The following is a 14,542-nucleotide window of genomic DNA, read 5'->3' as shown; positions in this document are numbered from 1 at the left end:
ATATTTTTAATTAATTAATTATGAAATGACAGAATGGTAATTTCATGTTTTAATTAGGGTTCCTCAACACTCCTCCTCCAAACTCCTCCAAGCAGATTGAGCAGCTGCTCTTCCCATCCACCTCATGCCTCTCCAACATCTTCAACGACAATTCCGCAGCCGGAACCAGCCCAAAATATTCGACGCCGTCCGTCCACCGCTGCCGATCGAATTTCACCTCGTAATCCACGTATAGTGTTCCGTATCAGCGTTTCGAATCTTCTCCCGCGCTTCTCCTAGCGCGAATTCGATCGCCACGGGGACGAACACGCTGCGCTCAGCGTCGATCATGAGGCCACCAATGGCTGTTGCCTGTTTCGATGGCTGCGTATGCTCGGTCCAGCGACAACGATTCTCCGACGATCATAGTGGCGTGGCGGTTGAGCTTCCACGAGTGGCGGTCTGTGATCTGTAGAGTTGTGGAATTTGGGGGTTGAGTCCAATATGTGGTTTCGAAATTGAGGAAAAAGTTGAATCGAAGGTGGTTGAGTTGGTCGCGTCTGGTGGGGCGAAATTTGGCTTCGATTCTCTTGAATTCGATGCAGCAGACCGAAGTAGTGGTAATCGACCGGCACCGGCCATCTTTACTATGATTTTTCTTTTGAGTTGTTGACACTTTATACAAGTTGTTGACAAACTGTTGACATTTTGCTATAAGTTGTTGACATTTGATATGCATGCTATTGATATGTGTTGTATGATCATGATGCCAGAACTTGTGTCAAATAAAAAAATTAAGATAAAATAGTTGTTATTTTTTAATTACAAGAATTGTTTTTGAGTTGTTGACACTATATACAAGTTGTTGACAAACTGTTGGCATTTTATATACAGGCTATTGACATGCTGTTGACATTTTGCTATAAGTTGTTGACATTTGATGTGCATGCTATTGACAAGTTGTTGACATTTTTATATAAGTTGTTGACATTTGATATGAAAGCTATTGACATTTTAGAAATGAAATGACGATAATACCCCCTAGTTAACATAATCTACTTACAGTTGACATTTCGAAAATTTTATGGATGAGTGGCTGAAAATGCATCTCAATTCTCAATTAAGCTAAAAAATCTCAACCTAACATGACCATGTATGTATATATATGTACTACAAAAACTCAAAGTGTCGCATAATAATTAAAACTGCATCAAATTCATAAAAATTAAGAGATAATTGACTATAGCATATGATTTGAACACTATCATAAATTCGATCATATGTATATTGTTGTATACAGAATTTTCATATCTCGTCGGAAATTATTATATTTCCACCATAAAATAATTAACGATCAGTGCACCATAATATTAACAATAATACTTGATGTTTATTTTTTTTATTTAATAAGTAATATCTTATGTATAAGAAACTCCTATAATAATAGAAGTACTAATTGTTCTATTAAACAATGAGTACACTTCAAAATATTTCAGGTGGAGGAGCATGATGGTGATGGTGGGGAGGAGGAGCATGGCGGCGACCGTGTTTTGGTGCGTCATGGGGAGGAGGAGCATGACGACGGCCATGTTTTGGTGCGTCGTGGCCATGAGGAGGAGGAGCATGACGACCACGACAATGGCGATGGCGGTGACGTTTGAGCGACTCAATATTCAATATCTCATCATCACCGAAACCTCCATTTAAATTTGAATCTAGTAATGATGTATTGTGATATAAATCACGAGCAAGAGATGGGGTAACAATAAGAACCAGAAAACCAATAAGCATTAAGAGAGAAAAAGCACTAGACATCTTTTTTTATCTTCTATAAATAAAATTGTTTTCTGATGAGAGAAATTGAAGAAGGCTTATAACATTTTATAGTGGTAAAATGATGAACTAGTTAAGTTCGTGGTCAATAATATAGATTGCATATCTGATCTCATCGATATTCATTTAAATTCGGGATATTTAGCATTAATGCAATTTCTTAGTGGCTATTTCATTATTATTTACAGGTTTTTGAAAGATGATAAGATCATTAATGGTTTTCATCATGGGCTGAGTTTGCTCTCTTCTGGCCCGACGAGCCTCAACTTGGACTAATAGTGATTAGGGTTGGGTCGATACGATATATCGTATCAAAAACATTGTATCGTGTATCGTATAGAAAATATCGATATGAAAAAATTTCATATCGTTATCGTATCGAAGGTTCGATATATCGAACTTTCGATATGGAAAATATCAATATCATTATCGTATCGATATTTCAATATATCGTACCGAAATTCGATATATCGTTCAGAATGATATATCAAAGATCGATACGATATACCGAAATATCGTACCGTTTCAAATACCTGTATATCAAAAAATATAATTTCAAAACTGAAAAATAACATAAAAATTAATTCAAAAATCTATTGAATTTCAATATATTTCGATATATACTGTATATATCGATAATTCAGTATGTATTGATTTTCAATATATTTCGATATACCGAAAATATCGATATATATCGTATATTCGATATAAAAAAATATATAGCGATATAAGGAAATTCATATCGTTATCGTATCGAAAACTTACGATACGATGCCGTATCATATCGAAAATTACAATATACCGAAAATTCGATAATTTTTTATATTTTTCAATACGATACGAGTTATATATCATTTTTTCGATATTTTCCCAAGTCCTAATAGTGATACCACCATACGTAAATTTAAGCCCACCAAAGCCATAAATTGGGGTTGAACTAGCAATTCGATGGCCGTGCAGCTCTCCAGTAATTTTCTTTATTTCAAATTGCAATAAAATGAGTACTATATAAGTATTTATATTATATGGTCATTTATGTTTCATATTCATGCAAACATACACACACATAAATATATATCCACGTACTAGTATCAATAACATTTTGGCATTTAACATATTTTTAAATTAAAAATGAAGCGCCATTTTCATGTAATAATTTGAAATGGACAATAATTTCATAGAAAATAATAATATTAACATACATGCATAAAATAAGAATTATAGTGTATATGTAACGTAAAGATTATTTGATAATATTGACTGTTTTTGGCGCAATTTAGTAGAATCGAGTTGAATCGTCAAAATATTTTGAACTAAAACAAAAAAAAAAAATAAAATAATTAAAATAAAAATAATACCATCTCCCTTTAAAAATAATCTTATTTTTTCTATTTGATATAGTATGAAATATCTATTAAAACTTATCTCTATGTATTCATCATAAATTTGTTCAACCTTGAACTCAATGAGCCGGCTCAGTTAGCCCCCTTTAGAGGATTGTGGCTGTAAAATCACACCATGAGAGCATCATTACCCCATCCTCATTTCAGGCCCCAAGTCCCTTCCACATCATCATCCCCCTACCGTTGCGGCCCAGACCCCAACTGTTCTAACCCTGCAGGCCCCAACCCGGGCCGCAACTGATAAATAACACTATTCACAACTTCAACCTATTTTACTCGTAAATGCAATACGTTGAATAATTCAAACCGGAAAAATTTATTGTTCAGTCGAAAAAAAGAAAATTACAAATCCTAGAAAAAAAAATTTATTAAGCCCTAAAAAATAAAAATTACAAGTCCTAGAAAAAATATTGAAATAATTTAGAGGATAGAAATTGAGAATTTGGTGGAAGAATGTTGAAGAAATGGGTATAAATGGGCAAAAAAAAAAAAAAATTTGGGGGTTTGCGGCCTGTCCCGAACCCTCCAACGCTAGCCCAGGCCGGACCTCGGGACCGGCCCAGGCCGCAACTTCTGCTCGTCCAACGCAATGCCCGGCCCGGGACTCGCTTTTTGCGGCCCGACCCCTAGCGTTATTGATGCCCTGATTACAAATCGGGCTAGCCCATTCAGGTTGGCTGACTAAGCCGGTCAGTCAGGTGGGCTTGGTCATGGGCCGTAAGAAAGTATGATTTTTTTACTTGTTTTTCGTTTGCCTTACATCGCACCATTTCATTCAAACCATTCATCTATAATTTTTTTGTCTTTCTAAAACATATACTCCTCCGTCCCACTTTAGGAAACACATTTTTATTTTTTTTGGATGTCACATTCTAATTGTAACATTTTCTAAAATAGAAAAATCATTATTTTTACTTTATTCTTTATAGGACTCTATTACTTTATTCTCTCTACTTAACTACCATTTTTTATATAAATAACTAATTAAGAGTTGATTATAATCATATTTAGTTGTTTTCTTATAAATTAGATGTTTTATAGCGTGAGATTGTTAGTAATGTAGAAGTGCAATTTATTTAAAAAAAATATGGAATCTTTAAGATTAAAAATATACTCCAGATAATTTCAATTACTACTTTTTTTAGCTTAATTAGCCCGTTGTGCTAAGCCAAATCCGAACATTTAGGGTTATGATTGAAGATATTGAACACGATAAAATTGCAGCCCAATGAGATTGCACGTGATTAGTCTATAATCCGAATGACGTTGATCCGATTGACATCCCTATTAGGCTTCGGTTGATCCGATTGACATCCCCATTAGGCTATTACATATTGTTGGATTTGTTAAAATTAATTATATAAAAATTTCTCAATTAAACTTTATGTCTAAATCGTTCCTGAGTTCAATCTAAATATAAACTTTCATGTCATTTATGACCCACATTACTTTTTGATTTGTCCAAAATAATTCATTATTTATAGAAATATTTATATATATATATATATTTATATATATATTTTTTCTTCTTTTACATTTTTTTTTACTTAACAAATAAAAAAACCGGAAGAGTCACGACTCACGAGGGAGTACGTTTTAATGTAATACAAATATACACACACTTCAACTAATTTTCATCCTACTAGTACTTTTTTTTGTTACCAAAACAAATTGTCAAATTCTCAATCAAACCCCTCTATTTCAACGTTATCTCCTTCTCCGATCGCCGTCGCCTCCGTCGGCAACCGCTGCCATAATCAAGCATGTCTGTCTCCGTTGCAATTCCGTCCCCCTCTCTCCGTCGGGATCCGAGTTCAGAGCCTCTGTTAGATTCTGGATACCGTAAGTCTCTTTTACTAATCTCTCTCTCCATGTTTCCAGTAAAACGTTTATGTATGTATGTATGTGTGTAACTTTTTGTTTTCTGATCGTGATTTGTGTAATTTATTGATTTTGTTTCTGTGTGGTCGAATTAGATGATTGGTGAACTTCAATGAAAATGTATGCGACTTCCATGTGCATCTACCTACCTATGTATTTCAAGTTAAGAGAGTTGATAAAAGGCTTGCTGTATTGGTTAATTTGGAAGTACAATAATCTGATAGTTCTGTAGTCGTGCAAAGTCCATTTCTCTACATGGTTGAAATTTGAAGAAATTTTTTGAAAATTTTCATTGGCCGATGATTCAGATTTCAGGTAGGTTTACTTGCTACCATATGGTCCATACCATTGTATCTCGTGTGATATGTATTGTTGCAGTTATGGCCTCAGTGTACATCATACTTTGTGGGATAGCATTCTCCCTCATTTTCTCCCCTTATCACATTATCTTGTTGGGCATTTTCAGGAAGAGGGAATGAAGAGACTGGAGTATCCAGTAAAGCAGCCCCACTCAAGAAAAAATATGCTATTAACACCATGAAATGCTTCGGGGTTGAATTATCACCAGATAACATTGCTGTTGCTATGGTATATTTTGTTCAGGGTGTTTTGGGCCTTTCCAGGATTGCAGTCAATTTCTACTTGAAAGATGACCTGCATCTTGATCCTGCGGAGGTAATCATACATATTGTATTAGGTTGCATATAATGCATCAACATGGTACCTGTCTTGATCGTAAATAGCTTTTGGATGCACTATCAGTTTATTTTCCTGAAAGCTTATATTAGAAATATGTTTCTATGCTGTACAAAGTACAAAAATGTTGAGACAAGGCAGTGTTGATTGCTACTGCTCAAGCCTGCCAATCTAGACTCTACACGAATTTTATCTGTTAGTTTAAGTTAGTAACTTAGTATTTCCAAGTGTTTTAACAGCTTATGGGAGAAGTGATTATTCGTATCATTGCAAATGTTAGTACTCCAAAATTATTCAGTAACTAATGATAATTTTCAGGACCCTATCCTATTAACCATTTCTACTTGCCCTATGGGCTCTCTACAGTCGCTATCTATCTAGTTAGGTATCTAATTTGGAGATATTGCTGGATAATGAACTGAAAGTAGCATATTCTTAAAAAAAGATTGATGACTATTGACTAACACTTCTTCATGGTTGACTAGACAGCCATCATATCTGGTGTGTCATCATTACCTTGGCTTGTCAAACCCCTGTATGGATTCATTAGGTGCCCATCATCTTTCCATGTTATTATTTGATCTCCTTACCTTTCTCTTTTTGTTTTGGATAAAATGCAAATACGCAATATATTAACTGTGAATGCTCTGCAGTGATTCCGTCCCGCTCTTGGCTATCGAAGGAGGTCATATTTGGTCTTGTCAGGACTTCTAGGAGCTCTATCATGGAGTTTGATGGCTACCTTTGTCGCCAGCAAATATGGTGTTGCCTTTGGCATACTTCTGGGATTGCTTTCTGTAGCCTTTTCAGATGTAGTAAGTACCAGTGTTTAAATTATGAGATTGGTGTACTTGTGAGGCTCTGAGAAAGCTCTTATGCCTTTACAAATCTCACCTTATCCATCTTGATATCTTATTTGATCTGTGCATAAACTACATCCACACCTGATTTTAGTGCATATTTTCAATGTTCCTCATCTGCTTTCCTCATAAGTTCTTCAGCATGTGCACTATACAGCCTGCCTAGATAAAACCATTTTCATTCTTCCATCTGGTAGCCTATTGTGATAAAGGGGGGTGGTGCAGGTTGTTGACTCTATGGTTGTAGAAAGGGCTCGTGGCGAATCACAAATTATGCTGGGGTTCTGCTTTTGGAAGCATTGTGAGTTCTTACTTCAGTGGATCCTTGGTGGGTACTTATGGAGTCAGGTATGACGGATAGTCTATCTTCTTTTTAACATATACGGAGTATGCCATTTTAACTAATGAATTCAAACACTTGCAGGTTTGTCTTTGGATTGACCGCTTTGCTTCCCTTAATAACATCTGCAGTTGCAGTCCTTGTGAAAGAGCAGCCGGTATATGGCTCGACGATGGGACATAATATTTCGTCGGACACTAATACTGGTTTTATAGCAAGCTAAAAAAGTAGCATAATGCAATTTTGGAGTGCTGTAAAGCAACCCAATGTGTTACTTCCAACCTTATTTATTTTCTTATGGCAAGCAACACCACACTATGATTCTGCCATGTTTTATTTCACGTGCGTAGTGTTTTTGCATCTTTGAGATCTTGATATTTTCAATAGTGTCATCTTAGTCATCATATTACAATTTAGATCATTTCTATTTCCAGTACAAACAAACTCGGTTTTACCCCTGAGTTTCTGGGACGTGTTAAGCTTGTAACTTCTGTTGCATCACTGCTTCGTGTTGGACTTTACAATGGTTACCTGAAAACCGCGCGCTTGAGAAAAATATTTCTAGCTACTACCGTTGTTGGTTCAACCCTTGGGATGACTCAGGTCTGTTTCATGCCCTTCGATACGTGGTCTTTCAGGTAGTTTCACCTTCCGTTTTGTATCTTCCCTTTGAAGTGGGTTTCCATGTCATCTTTTAGGTTGTGTTTGTCACTGGATTGAACAGACGGTTCGGCATAAGTGATGAATGGTTCTCAATTGGCGACTCTCTGATCTTAACAGTTCTTGGACAGGTCTCTCTCTCTCAATCTTTCATGATTAGTCAGTGGGCCCGATGAAGAAAACTGGTACCTACCGAAGATTCTTATCTGCGAGGTTAACGATAAGTTTCCATGACAGGCGTCATTCATGCCTGTTCTCGTGTTAGCAGCTAAACTATGCCCGGAGGGCGTGGAGGCTACTCTTTTCGCGACCCTCCTCGGAGGCCTGATGGGAGATTACTCTGCCTCCTTCCTGAAGATATAGCTAATGCAGATTCGAAAGATTCAAAAGAAGACGATGACATTGAGATGAAATCGAACTGAACGTGATCTTACTGTCATTGTTACTGTAAGAATATCCGCAGGCAGCGCATATTGTAGTTAGAAAAATGTTGTCTAATGATCTCCCACTCATAGTTTAATTTATGTCAGGGTGAGAACTTATTGGGGGATGACTGATAACAAACTTATCATCACTCTCTCCTTGTAATGTTGTACTATTAGTACAAAGTTGTCAATTTATCATCTCTCTTCTTTGCATGAAAATGCATTGTTGTTTTCATACATTCATTGCCTTGATTGATTTGAAGCCATAAATAGAAATGAGGTTGTGAAAGAAATTGAAGTCTTAATTAGAGGAACCTCCCACGTTGGGAAGTTGTGTGTGTGGTCACATCTACCTAGCTCAACCAGTTTTTTCAACAACACTATAATGAACAACCAAAACCTAATTGTATCATTAAAAAGAAAAGGGTGATTGATGTCCCAAGTTTGTGCCCTACAAATCTGTATAATGCATAGCTTGAACATGATGTGTTTCTTCACAAGCTTAATATATATATGTGCCTGTGTTTATTATATGCTTCTTTAATGGAATGGAAATAAATCATTTGGTTGTACTCTCAATCAATATATGCCAGCTTTTACAACTATAAGAGCATCCACAACCGTGCTCTTGCCAACGAGCACGGTTATGGGCTCGGCTCCACTTTTTCTGTCTGCTCTTAGGCAAGAGCACAACACCCACGGCCGTGCTCTTCCGCAAGGACGAGCACAAGAGTTCCACCATTCAATTATTCAATTTAAATAAAAACATTTCCACAAAAGTAAAATACATTAAACATACCCGGAATAATATTACAAAATACATTAAAAATTAAAAATTACATAATTAAAATCTTAAAAAATAAAAATTACATAATTAAAATCCTAAAAATTACATAATTACATAATTAAACTCCTAAAAATTAAAAATTACATAATTAAATTCATAAAATTAAAAAACCCACTACTCGTGGCCGAATTTCGCCCACATGTGTTTGATTAGGTCTTCTTGTAGCTCAACGTGGATTCGGGTATCGCGCATTGTGTGCTTTGTTTCGATCCTCTCACCCACCGTCGTATGCACATCTCGGCGTGGGGGAGACCTCGCGCTTGAGCTTCCGGCTTCATTCTCGTCGTAAAAGCTAGCCGCTCTCGGTCCTTCGTCGGCTATAATCATGTTGTGTAAGATAATATACATGTACATGATGTCGGTGATATTTTTCACGTACCAGAGCCGAGACGGGGCCTTCAATGTTGAATCGGGCTTGAAGGACCCCAAAGGCTCTTTCGACGTCTTTCCGCGCGGACTCTTGACGCTGCGCAAAAAGAACCCGTCTCGGGTCTTGCGGGTTGCTGAGCGTCTTCACGAAAGTCGACCACCTTGGGTAGATACCATCGGCGAGATAGTAACCCATGTGGTATACATTTCCGTTGACAGTGAAGTCGATCGCCGGTGCTACACCATTCAACACATCATTGAAAAGAGGTGAAGAATAGAGCACGTTCAAGTCGTTGTTGGATCCGGCGACACCGAAATATGCATGCCAAATCCATAGGCGGTAGTCGGCGACCGCTTCAAGGATAAGTGTTGGGTCGCCGCCTTTGTGGCCGCTTAAGTGTTGCCCCCTCCAAGCAGTCGGGCAATTCTTCCACCTCCAATGCATGCAGTCAATGCTACCAAGCATACCGGGAAAGCCATGGACTGATTCGTGAAGACAAAGCAACCGTTGGCAATCATCGGTGGTGGGTGCCCGAAGGAATTCATCACCGAAAGCTGTACGAACGCCCTCGCAAAACTTTTTAAGACAAAGGATTCCGGTGGACTCACTGACATGCAAATACTCGTCGAAGAGGTCGGCCGTTTGCCCAGTAGCGAGTTGTCAGATGACGCACGTACACTTCTTCAACGCCGAGAGACTTTGCCGACCAGCTGCATGTGGACCTGTTTGGAAGAATTCAACATGGGCGGACAATGTGTTGACAATACGTATAAACAAGCGCTTTGACATGCGAAAACGGCGCCTAAAGTAATCTTCCAAAAACCGCGGTGGGTCGGCAAAATAGTCGGCAACGAGCCTTTCGTGGGCTCTCTCCCGGTCACGATGGATATAGCGGCGAGTTGATCTAGTTGGTTGAGGAGGAGGGGCGGGGGTATTCGCTGCGACATATGCTTCATAAGCGGCACGATGTTGTTCGTAGTATTCTTGTTCTTCGCGTTCCGCTTCCGCAATGAGATGGGTGAAATCCATTTGATGTTTTGAGTGAGAGATGAATGTATATATAAGTTGTATGAAAAATATGAATGATAGATGAATGAGAGATGATTTGATGTGAAAAATGGATGATGAATGTGTGTATTTATAGATGATTTTAGGAAAAAAAATCAAAAAAATATAGAAAAACAGACATAAAAATGGCCATTTTTTTGGGATTGGGATTTTTTTTTATTTTTTGGTATTATTTTTAATTTTTTAAAAAAATAAAAAAATGATTTTCCAACGGATATGCCGTTGGCCAATCACACGCTGCCACGTACGCTGCTCGCTGGCACGGACGTGCTCGATGCATCGAGCAGCGCCGTGCCAGCGGCAAGAGCGCAGCGGCGGACAGCGATGCCGCGCCGCTGACACGGACGGACGGACGAGCGCGTGCTCTCCATTGTGGATGCTCTAATGTGTGGTTTGTGGATTAACACAACAACGCGAGCCACAAACCAAAACCTCGTCATATCATCATCCTCAATAATTTGTGACCGATCTCTTGCTATAAATACTTCAATACATAATTTAATTATCTACTTTTATTAGCCACAAGCCAAATCCCAGGACTCTATACTATGTTTAAGAGTTTTTATGTATTTTTGGCATTTTTTTAGTCAAAGCTCAATTTAGTGTTTTTGTATGTACAAAATAAGTATATGCGAGTGTGTACTAGTATTAATTACTTCCTTTTGCAATAACTTTCAATATATCTTTATACATACATCTATTTTTGAAGAAGTAATATTTTCTATAAAACATTGAATTGGTCGTTTTATCCTAACACATAGGCCTGCAAATTTAATCCGTGGGTTTCGGGTATACCCAACCCCGACCCAAAACCTTGGGTCCCCGAAACCTGAAATTATAAGTTCGGGTATGGGTTTTTTTTTTTTTTAAATTAACTTCATATATTAATATCATATATATGAAGGAGGAAATTACAAATCAACTCCTATAACAAGGAGGAAAGACAAATTACGCCACCTAGGGTTCGAACTCGAGACCTCCAGGATGGACGCGGTATCCAGCACCCTTTACCGCTAGGCCAAGGGGCTTGGATATAAGTTCGGGTATGGGTTTGAGTAGTTAATGTTACAATTTTTCGGATTTAAGGTACCCGAAACCCGTACTAGGGTACCCGACTAATACCCGATTAATTATGTATTTGTGATAAATATTTTTATTTAGTATGGTTGCTTTGACATTTTATTGTTCTATTATCTCGACTTTAATACTTCTTTACATTCATGTTATGTTCATATTGCATTATTTATGTTCTTACTTGTTATCTTTTGAAAATATATAGTTATGCTTTCTCCATTTTATTTACATGTTCATTTAATGTCTTAAAAAATTATTTTAATCTCTTTTATGTTTCAATTTATGCCAAAAATTTCTTTATTTTAAAATTAAGTTGTGTCTATTTGTCTAATGTCTATTTATATAGAAAAAACTAAAACATTAGAAATTTAGAATTAAAGTTTAGACTTTTAATAATAATCAATAAATAGTAGTATTGTGTTGTTTTTAATAATTTCTATTCTCATCACAATATAATTTATATAAAAGAATAAATTTGAAATATAATAATTTCAGATTTATGAGTACTCGATTAGTTGGATTCGGGTACCCGCATCGGGTATTAGGGTACCCGAATTCACATACGAGTCGGGTATTGAGTATGATATTTTTTAGATTTCGGGTTCGGGTACCCGAATTTTAGGGTATGGATACCTGCGGGTATCCGAGTAACGTGTATTGGGTATGATATTTTTTTAGATTGCAGGCCTACCAACACAACTACACAAGTGGTTCGTCGGTTGTCTCGCTATTGATTTTTTAATTTATTTTTCAAATTTTCTTTGATTTCAGTAACGTATATATTTGGGTTTTCAGTTTACAATTATTAGGTTCATAACATTACATCTGATTAAGGACAAGACTACTGAAAAGAAAAGGAATTTCAATAATTTCTTAGACCTTTAGATTGATGGAAAAGGCAAACGCTTAATTTTGCCAACAACATCATGAAAACTTTTAGTTGGGCCTGCAAAGAAACATCTCTAGTGATTGAATCCATTATACCTAAAGGTAGGGATTCAATACTTTTACTAATAATTAAGTGTGGGTCGTTACACAAAATTAACTATGCTAACAACATGATTAATTATCACATTATTCAATGCTTATAAGCACATATATAATTTGGCCATTATACGATCTCTGTGGAACGTTTAGACCCAATTTATTAGCAAAATTGATTTGTACAAATATATGCTTTTAAAACAAGCCAATCATGACAAAAAACAGGGTTTAACACTGCATCATAATATATCAAGTTGCACCCAGTCTAACAACCTAAACCCAATTACTTTTTTGGGAGTAACATTCTTTTCTATATCCACAATTCTTAAATCTTATTTCTATGAATTTATTGCAAATTGCACTCAATTCTTTAACTATCTCAAGTGAATTCATTATTCATTGTCGAAACTCAGAATTGATGTTTAGACAATCATGCGATGTTGAGTTCAAACTCAAAATTGGTCTTTTTTTTAACTCGTCATCGATATATATTGCCAGTTTCATACGGACATCTTGCGATTGAGTAGCTGAGTCAAAAGTTGACATGACAGAGTTAGAACTTCACGAAAAATCGAGTTGTAATTTGAGAGATTAATAAATAAATTGACAACACGGGACTAGATCAGTTTTGAGTTTTTTCTATGAATATCTAGATGTCTATTCCCGAAAATGGCCAATAGATTATCAAAAGGTGTTAAAAATAATTTGATTTCTATGAATATGTAGATGTCTATTCCCTAAAATGCCCAGTAGATTTCAAAACGTGTTAAAATTATTTGATTTTGCAACAAGATCATTTTAAAATGCAATATTTATGTACATTTGTTTATCCATGCACTTACATCCAAATAGGAGTATATGTTTATATAATTAAACACCGAATATACATAAAATTACATATTATCCATGTGAACAGCTGAATTTAAGAAATTAGTTGAGGAAAAGGGGGGGTTGGGATATCAATATAGTATATAGTTGCATGTCAGTAGCCATGTGAAGGAATATTAAATAAATACAAGAAGTATATTGCTACCAACAGACAAATTTAAAATTGCATATGATGTGCTGACGTGGATAAACAAGAGGCCATGTGGAGGCCTCATTATATAACAATGGATCTTTGACCAACTTTAATTCTCAAGAATCACTAATAAAACTACATCTGAACGTTACTCCATATGACGATATCTTTATTTTTCCCTTTACTATAATATAAATGGGATGCCCAATTTGCTATGATCAAGACAAGTTCTAAATTTAAAAACATTAACTCTTAGGGTTATTTGATAGTATGTGTTAGATTAAGATTAGCTTATTAATTTTAGTCTAGCATAGTGATTGGTATTGAAATTCCTTTTCATTTCACATTGTCAAATTAAAGATTCTAACTTTTCTATAAACAAATGGATAACCATCCTTTAAGAGAGTGAGTTATATATGTATTTCTAACTTGGTATCATAGCGGGGGCTCAAGTCCGTGATGAGATTCTAACATCCTCCCTATCTTTTGGCTGACGGCCTGAACTGGAGACGCCCTGCGCCACCGCTGCCTTCACCTCACGCAACCGCTTTCGGTTGGCCGAGAATGGACCTTCGCCATCGTTATGTCCGTTCATCAATCAATAGAATGACGTTAGACTTAAACAGATGTGGGATTGAGAACTAACCATCAGAAATAAGGGCTAAATAATCAGCCTCTTTTTGGCCACAACTAACATTTTTAGGATCATGTTTAATTTTTTCATTTCAATTACAGCACCAGCCACAACTCAAAATATATTCAAAATTAAAACAAACGACCAAAACTAGCTAAATTACTTGATTAAAATTCGAAGTCAAGATTTCGCCTGTAATTTCAAAACTAATTTTAATGATTAGATCAATTATTATAGCTAATATTGTATAATAGACAAATTTGAATTTTCACATATTATATATGCTTCAAAAGCTGAATGTAACATAGACTTAGACGCGCTCAATTTTCGAACGTAAGTGCCACTGAAATTTATGCATAATAACGACTAAATTCACTATGAGTAATAGATAAAATTAATTGATGAATAAAATTAGATGCTATTGAATTTTAATCAATAAAAGTAAGATGAGGCCATGATTTCCCAAC

At 36.1% G+C, this 14,542-nt stretch overlaps 1 pseudogene; it reads left to right on the top strand.

The window, feature by feature from the left end:
- The first annotated feature begins 4,828 nt into the window (after positions 1–4,828).
- LOC121783940 lies at positions 4,829–8,275 on the top strand (annotated as a pseudogene).
- Positions 8,276–14,542: the final 6,267 nt, after the last annotated feature.

This window comes from Salvia splendens, chromosome 2 (genome assembly GCF_004379255.2).
Source record: "Salvia splendens isolate huo1 chromosome 2, SspV2, whole genome shotgun sequence".
NCBI classification, from domain to species: Eukaryota; Viridiplantae; Streptophyta; class Magnoliopsida; order Lamiales; family Lamiaceae; genus Salvia; species Salvia splendens.
This window is presented reverse-complemented; position numbering and strand designations above follow the sequence as displayed.